Source organism: Artemia franciscana, chromosome 3, assembly GCF_032884065.1.
Source record: "Artemia franciscana chromosome 3, ASM3288406v1, whole genome shotgun sequence".
In the NCBI taxonomy this organism is placed as follows: Eukaryota; Metazoa; Arthropoda; class Branchiopoda; order Anostraca; family Artemiidae; genus Artemia; species Artemia franciscana.
In genome coordinates this window covers 10412666-10421547 of record NC_088865.1, presented here as the reverse complement: position 1 = coordinate 10421547, position 8882 = coordinate 10412666, and the positions used below count along the sequence as shown (strand labels likewise).

General features: G+C 36.5%; 1 protein-coding gene across 4 annotated transcripts in view; it reads right to left on the bottom strand.

Moving 5' to 3' along the window:
• Positions 1-1170: 1170 nt before the first annotated feature.
• LOC136024867 (uncharacterized) overlaps positions 1171-8882 on the bottom strand; it is a 45535-nt gene continuing 37823 nt past the window's right edge. For all 4 annotated transcript variants that reach the window (XM_065700384.1, XM_065700386.1, XM_065700385.1 and 1 more), the window contains one exon: positions 1171-1238. The gene's annotated coding sequence lies outside the window, so the exon portion shown is untranslated. The remainder of the gene's footprint in view (positions 1239-8882) is intronic.

The following is an 8882-nucleotide window of genomic DNA, read 5'->3' as shown; positions in this document are numbered from 1 at the left end:
TCATGTGGGTACGTAGACAAAAATTTATTGTACGAAAAACTTCATAACCTAAAACGACCAAAAGAAAATACTTGTCAGCCGGCTAAGATAGGTTGAACGGGCAAAAAAGTATTTCTGTTTTGATGACCTTACTAATTTAAAGTGTACCTAATCTTTTAATAGACTATGTTGTGTAATCGACTGTCTCAAGGCGATGTCTTTTAAATCAGGTATGTATGCACGCAGGGGGAGAATATACAAATAAAAATACATATTAAATGTGAAAATATACCCCCTCCCAAAGATACTCTTATACTTATTGCTCCAAAACGCTTATATATAATTTTTTAGGTCTGTATTACTATCATCTATTCCGAACCAAATTTTTACAAATGTTAATAAAAAAAGGTATTAAGAAATTAATAAAACAATTCGTACAAATTACAAAGAAAAATTTTGAGCATAAAAAAGGAGCATAAATCTAATCCGCTTAATCAAACTTAAAACTGAAAGAATCGCTTCACCAATTGATTGCTCAAATAATTATATTTGAAGTATTAGTCTATTTTATCATTTTGTAATTACCATTCTATTAATTTAGCACAAAGATGCGCTACTTCTTTTTCTTTTTTTGTAATGTAAAAAAAACTTTTCCAGGACTATGATCTTGAGCAAGATCATCTTTCCAATTTACTCAAACATTCTATCAGGGTTCCTAAAATAATTCCTTTCTTTAGGATCGGCATGTAGCAAGTACACGATAATCTGTAAGCATACAAAATAAGTAAGTTTCACTTAAACAAGATTAAATTTTTTATAAGATTTTTTTTATTGAATTTTTAATAAAATGAAGAAAATAAAGTGACTGTAATTCTTTTTTTGTTTTTCTTGAGTCAGGAAGCGGCGCCTTGGCTGAGGAGGAGAGGCCACACAAGGAGTAAGAGCTTAGATGAGCAGTAAATTCGTTTAGCAAGGGATGAGCAAAAAATATAATAGATTTGAAAATGTTGAAGGGTTCCATTTCTTTAAAAAAATGAAAAAGGGAGATAAAAAAGAATAAACAAAACTTTTACTGAAAATTAACTTTACTTAAGGTTGAGAACCCTTGGTTTTTATTTAAACTTCAAATTATAAGGGGCCACTTCTGCTGCAACGCCTTTTTCTGTGAAAATAAAAGCTATCACACAAAAAGACGGCAACAGTATACAGACCTCACAAATTTAGTTTCGAAATTTACTGCTCAGCTCTCAATTTTCAACCTAGAAAAGGAAAAGAACGTTAATCGTTTAGAGATAAAAGATAGAAATGGATATAAAATAAAGGCTAATTATTCAAATTTCTTTTTCTCTGTTTAAATATTTTAACTTAGATTATATGAAAAGTTTTTTAGCCTTACATCCAAAAGGTTCTTAAACTATTCCTGATGTAGCACCTTAAATTGGGTATTCTCGTCTTACACACCACTGCCATTCTATGACGAACAATCCATATATTTAGAGTTAGCGTTTTCCAAGACTCCCCCCCCCCGGATATATCGGATGAGACTATTTCTAATCTGGTACCTGGTCTGGCCTGCCAACTTTCAACGTCCTAGCTTATCTGGAAGGGCCCAAACTAGAAAAACTGGGACCGACAGAAATTGCGATCGCTATATGCTACTTGGTAAATTTCAAGTGCCATAAAAAAAAATAATTTGGCATATTTTCCAAGAAGTTTGATAACAGATGCAATATTGTCTTTCTGTTTGTTCGTTGTTCTTTCGTTGGAGGTGATAAAACCAAATAAGTGGTCATAGAGCATAGAAGGAGGGCTAATTTCAAATGAAAATTTGAAGTTTTAGTCCCCTTTTTAAATGACAAAAGGACCAACAAATAAACGTTCCAATGGGGTAAGTCCATTAATCAGAAAGTGAAAACTGATACAAAGGCTTGGATATTTAGACAACATATACAGCGATCATCATTAGCAGATATGGAAAAAGCATTACAATTAAAACTAACATATTTAAACAGAACAAAGTAAATACTTCCGGTTTCAAAGCATATTAAATACAATTTTGATTTTATTGTAAACACTAAAGTCAGTTTGGGTGGGAACAGCGTACTATACTGTATAGCATACAAAATTAAAAATGAGAAAGGAATATTAAAAAAAAAAAAAAAAAAAAAAAACCAAATACTTTTCAAATGAAAGCAAAAGAGACAGTTTCATTTGCTTTCAAATGAAAGCGAAACCAAAAACAGAAACTATTCTGTTTATAAGAATTGCTACACTCACTAAAGTATGACTTTTTCCACCATTGCATTAAGAAGGAATTTGAAAATGTTTTAAGGCCGTGATTAAGTGAATTGATGGAACTCAAAATCCCATGTTAAATTGAAAATTTATATATAAAAAGTACTCAAGTATTCATTGGCGGGAGATGCCACTTTTAATTTCATTAATTGAAGTGCCATAGAATATTTTCAGCTACCTGAAATTTTTACAAGTCGGTTGCCAGAAAGAATCGTTTCAGATCACCGATAATACCCCTAGAGACCAGAATGACAAGCTGGTATAAACAGCTGCTTGTTAATAGAATTTGAAATTTTATAAATTATTTCAATGAAATGAAGAAAAGAAAAATAGTCAGGAGCCTTCAGTAATGTTGTGCACATAAAGCCGAAATCATGGGGAAAATTAAATCAAAGCGAGGCATACATCTTAAAAGTGTTATCACACATAGACAGCGCCTTTGTAAAAAGTATTTGGAGCTTGGTCGATGCAAATATCAAAAATACCTAATAATGCGGCACGCAGAAGAACTAGACAAGTCAAGAGATTTAGGTCAAGCGACAAGACTTGAGGCGGAGCAGAACCCTGTAGCTTCTTCCCCGTTACCCTACCGGATCGTGAATGGTGGTAGAAACTTGGATTGCGACAAATTGAAGGATTGCCGACGGATTTTTGATCCTGCATTTTTCATGCGCGATCTGGAGACTAAAGTTTGGAAGCACAGGGGAGCCTTATTTTATACTCTATTTATTAAGCCGAATTCTTATGCGTTTTCAATTAAAATATTTTTAAAAATCCGAGAAAGATCGTTCTTCTGGTTCTTGATAAACTTTTCAAAGATTCAAAATTTTTCAAACAGAGAAAAAATCGATAATTTATGGGCTTTGATGTGAACCCAGCATAGAAGCCAATCTGGAAAGTACGGTGGCAAAAAGGAAAGTATTAGGACACACACAAAAATGAAAAGTGAAATCCATATCGAGAGTACAACAACAAAAGAAGAAATAAATTGCCAGTCCTTGCTTGAATCCTGACTTCGTGATGACGGAATAGTTCGGCATTTCCCCTTATCAGTATTAACGTAATAATTTATATGTGACCGGAGACAACATTTAAGTAAACGCACAGAACCCATCTCTAACGGTCGCTGAAAAAGATTGTTTGATACATTAAAAAAAAAAAATAGTAATTTGTCAGAGCGACAATCTTCGAGGTTATTTTTTAATTTTAACGAAGTGGCAGGCTCGTCATTTCAACTTCGCATTGCTGCAATTCACATTGCTGATACATTCGCAAAAATTTGTGCATCCGGTTAATTTCTTCAAAAATTGTGCTTTAAAAAACAACAATATTTGAATTAACAATTGAAAACTGTCATTCCCTTTTATTTTTCTTCTCTTGTATGCGTCTTTTCAAACAGTTCGTGGTAACGACCTGTAGAGTAAGGAGTGACCTGGCTCAAAAGTAACCAAAACTCTAAAAAAACGGAATTTTTATAACAATAGTTCCATCAAAAGAATCGCATTTTCATGCTGATTTTAAATATATAAGTTTCATTTATATATAAGTTTCATTTATTCTAACAATTCAGAGTTCAAAGTGTCAACATCTAAATTGGATATTGCATGGACATTATTAATCCAGTAAGTTTTTTGTGAAGAAAATCAAAATTTCGCAATAGGGATTATAGTGACGCATAAGTATGAATCAGTCGTGCTCTTTGACCAGTTTGACTGGTTTTTCCCAGTAAAGGATAATGGATAACAGAGAGTATGTGCATTGCCCGGTAATGAACTTTTTGCAAAACAACTGGGAAGAAGGTATTGAAGAAGCTACTATTATTCAACACGCAATAGACTTTTTCGAATGCGGTGTTATTGCTGATGCGAAAAGCGAATTTTGGGCGAAGGTTGCGCCAAATGATAATTGCCCCCGGCGCATCGGTGCGAAAGCTTCTGCGAACAATGTGAAAGATATTCTTGATTTTATTAAGAAACTGGACTCTGAGGAGGTATCAACTCCGATTTATGTGATCAAGTCTCCAACCGAGGTCCCGGTTTTGCCCGCAGTTGCGTATTCTAGGCTGTCAACAAAGGTGAATCGCGTGGAACAACTACTCAAGGTTGTTGTCACCAAACTGGATGCTTATGAACTGAATTACCCGCAACTGCCGAAACCTGCAATTCCCGACTCGCATGCTACTATTTTTGTGTCGAACCTTCCATCTACCCTTTCGGACCCAATAAAACGAAAAGATCTGATAGATCAGATTGATGGACACGAATCAATCACTAGCATTCGCCCTGTTCGTGACAAACTGTTTATCAATATAGATAAGTCAGTTGCTGAAGATTTCCGCTTATCGGTGACTAGTGCGTTTACTGGCTCTTCTGCGAAAGTTCTAACCAAGAAGTTTTACGGACTCCTGAAGGGAATCCCGCCTGATTTTGAACTGTCCCACCTGATATCGTGCCCTGGTGTTTCTGGTGCCTCTAGGCTAGGGAAATCGCTTGCAGTAAAACTTGAATTCTCTGATGCAACATCAAGAGTCGAAGCATTTAGATATGGTCTCAAAGTTGGATACGAAATCCTAAGTGTTTATGAGTTCAAAGCGATTCCCCGGTGCTGTAACAATTGCCGATCCCCTGACCATCTCCAGTCGTCTTGTCCCAGTGTTACACCAAAATGTGGGCGATGTGCCAGTCCTCATGTTTCAGATAGAGACTCGCCTTGCAATTTGTCACCTAAGTGCGCAAACTGTGGAGGTGATCATGTTTCGTTTAGCCTCACTTGCCCTAAATTTTAAAGCAATTGTCAGTCGCAAGTTACCGAAAACAAACTAATGTCTGAATTAGTATCACTCGTGTCCTTCAATATTAATGGGACGAAAAACAAGGACCTGACCATTGATGAACTGTACAGTAAGTTTGACATTGTATGCTTTCAGGAACATCTTCTGACCGCAACGAGTGTTAATTTCCTGCGCCGTAGTTCCGCCCATTTTGTTTTCACAACAAATGCTAAATCTACTTTTGGAAGGCCTTCAGGGGGTTTAGCATGTATTATAAAACAAAAGCTCAGCTTTCTGTCCCGTCATGCTATTTCTTTGATGAACATTTATTGGCTATAAGACTTGGTAAAACCGTATTGATAAACACTTACCTGGCTCACGATGGGAAGAATATGACATCGCTTAATAAATTCTTTAAAGCATGCTCTAGTTTGAAAACTCTCCTTCAAAGTATAAGCAAAAATGGGTACGAATTTATTATTATTGGAGATATGAACACTGATGTAAAACGTGATTCCGCTCGTACTGTGAACCTACTTGATTGTCTCCCTGATTACAGAATAATTGCGAAGGATCTACCCTTCTCGTATGTGCATAATTCCGGCAGCTTATCGGATATTGATCGCGTGATTTGTTCCCCGTTCATTACATCTTCAACAGTGCATGTCCACGAAGATGAGCAAGATATTGATCACCTTCCTTTATCGCTATGCTTTTCGATTAGAAAAGATAGTACTGACCAGGCTTGTGCTCCTGCCTCTAAATGGTTTGTGCGGAGTAATTGGAAAAATGTTAATATGCCATTATATATTTCAACCCTGGCCATTCTCCTTGGTTCTTTACGTGTACCTTTTCATCTACTCCAGCTGAGTGTTAGTCCTACTAAAAGTAATTACGATCTGAATCATTATTACAACCAAATCGTGTGGTGTTTAAAACGCGCTGAGGAGGTTGCTGTCCCTCAGGAGCGAGTGAGGAAAAGTACAAGGAAACCAATCTGGTCGTGTGACCCTGAGCTGAAAAGTGTGAAAAGAAAGCCAAATTGTGGCTGCGTATATGGGTTGCTAACGGTCGACCATTAGCTGGGAATGTGTTCGAAATAAAACAAAAAACTAAGCGTGAGTTTAAGAAATGTCTGCGATCGAGCCGTTACAAAGGGTTAGAATATCCTACCAATAAGAAAGAATGGGACAAAGTGATTAATTCAGCTAATTTAAATAACTCGGCAAATCCTAATTGCCCCATTACGCCTTCTGCATGGTCTGACCACTATTCAGTTATATTATCCAAAGTGAATTATGCAGTGCACGCGCTTTATTCGAAACTGCTTGATAAGGTTCTCCCGCCTTCCCTGACTCAGGCACAAGTTATTCCCGTTTCAGTTGACGCTGTAATTGCATCTGTTAAGAAATTGAAATCAAGTTCTCTTGATATTGACGGTATCAGTGCTTGTCATCTAAAAATAAATTGCCCGTCTTTGTTTTTCCATTTACAGTTGTTTTTCCAAATGTGCCTTTGTTGTTCCCTCGTTCCTGACAGCTTTTTGTGTGGAACTGTCACTTCTGTACTTAAACGAGGTAAGACTCCTTTGGATTGTTCTTCTTACAGGCCTATCACGGTTGCTTGTAATTTTAGTAAAATCCTTGAACACATCCTACTTCCTTTCATAAGTATGAATGCTAATTTCGGGGAGAATCAGTTTGGCTTTCGGTCTGGCATCGGGTGCCAGTACGCTCACCGTGCTCTTGCTTTCCTTCTTAAAGATGCTTCGGCTAAAGGGTATGGTCTTCATATTTGTGCTCTTGATCTTTCTAAGGCTTTCGATAGTGGTGTACATAGTCAGGCTCTTTACTCTCTTTATAGTCACGGTATTAACCTTTCAGTTATTTTTCTTCTAAAGTTTTGGTATAGTAATTCTTATCTTCGAATTAAAACTAATGGTGCCCTTTCATCTTCTAATGTTCTTGTTCGTCGGGGCGTACGGCAGGGTGGAGTGTTATCTCCTAGTATTTTCAAATTTTGTATCTCTGGTATTCTTGAGAATATTTCTTCTATGTGTTTTGTTGGTTTGAGTGATATTTCTTACCTTGCTTATGCTGATGACATTCTTCTAATTAGCCGGTCTAAACTCAGTCTATCGCAGATGGTTCATAAAGTTTCTTCTTCTTTTACTAAAATCGGTCTTTCGCTTAATGTTGATAAATGTGAGTATCTTTCTTTCAATGTTCCCTGTTCTCCTAGGCCTCTAATTTTTCAAAATTTTTCTATCCCTCATGTAGATTCGATCCGGTGGTTGGGTATTACACTTACAAAAAATCTTAAAACTCTTCGGGAGCGTGCTGTCTGGGATGCTAGAGTGAAAATCCAGATTGGTTACTCTAAAATTGTAGCCAATCAAGGGAAATACAATCGTATTGCCCTTGGTAAGCTTTATTCTACTTTTTCCGATCATTCTGTCCTTTACCTTTCTGGGCTTTACCCTATATTTAAGAAAAAAGATATTAGTGATATTCGATCCTCTTATTTCCGTTTCTGTAAATTTCTTCTCTATCTTCCTCTGTGGTATAAGAATCGAAAGATAATCAAAAACTTCCATCTTCCGAACATTACTGAGAAGCTGACTGATCTACACAAAAAGCTTTCAGAAACGGCGTATCGGCGTTTGTCGCCTCACCACGGTCTGATCCGTTTGTATGATTAATGTCTATTGTTGACTCTCGTTTTTTTGTTATTTGTTTTTTTATTTGTTATTTGTTTTCCGTTTTTCTTCAAGTTTTTACTCCACTATTTATCTTTTTGATGTATGTGGGTTAGAAATAAATATATATTAAGTTTAGACTTACCCATCACAAGTTACGAGCCTGCGAAAATTTGCGCTTTTTTAGAAAATAGGGGAAAACACCCCCTAAAAGTCATAGAATCTTAACGAACAGATTCAGCGTATCAGAGAACCCCATTATAGAAGTTTCAAGCTCCTATCTACAAAAATGTGGAATTTTGTATTTTTTGGCAGAAGGCAGATCACAGATCCGTGTTTATTTGTTTTTATTTTTTTTTCCAGGGGTGATCGCATCGACCCAGTGGTCCTAGAATCTTGCGAGAGGGCTCATTCTAACGGAAATGAAAAGTTCGATTGCCCTTTTTCAGTGACCAAAAATTGGAGGGCACCTAGGCCCCCTCCCACGCTAGTTATTTTCCCAAAGTCACCAGATCAAAATTCTGAGATAGCCATTCTATTCAGCGTAGTCGAAAAACCTTATAACTATGTCTTTGGGGACGACTTACTCCCCCACAGTCCCCGTGGGAGGGGCTACATGGTTATTACCAGCAATGGTTATAACCATTACTGGTTATACAAATAACCAGTAATGGTTATTTATAAGCGTACAGTCGTTTTCAGGGGGATTTTTTGGTTTGGGGGGGTGGTTGAAAAGAGGGGGATATGTTGGGGGAACTTTCCTTGGAGGAATTTATCATGGGGGAAGAAAATTTCCATGAAGGGAGCGCAGGATTTTCTAGCATTATTAAAAAAAAAACAATGAAAAAATAAATATGAAAAGTTTTTCTCTACTGAAATTGAGGAGCAGCATTAAAATTTAAAACGAGCAGAAATTATTGCGCATATGAGGAGTTTACCTCCTCGTTATACCTCGCTCTTCACGCTAAAGTATTTTTAGTAATTTCAACTATTTATTCTACGGTCTTTGTTATTCAAGGGTCATTCTTAAGAAATTGGGACAGAATTTAAGCTTTAGTGTAAAAAACGAGGTATCGACGAGGGGTGAACTCCTTCATATACGCAATAAAACATACGAATATAGAAGTTTGTTACGTAAGT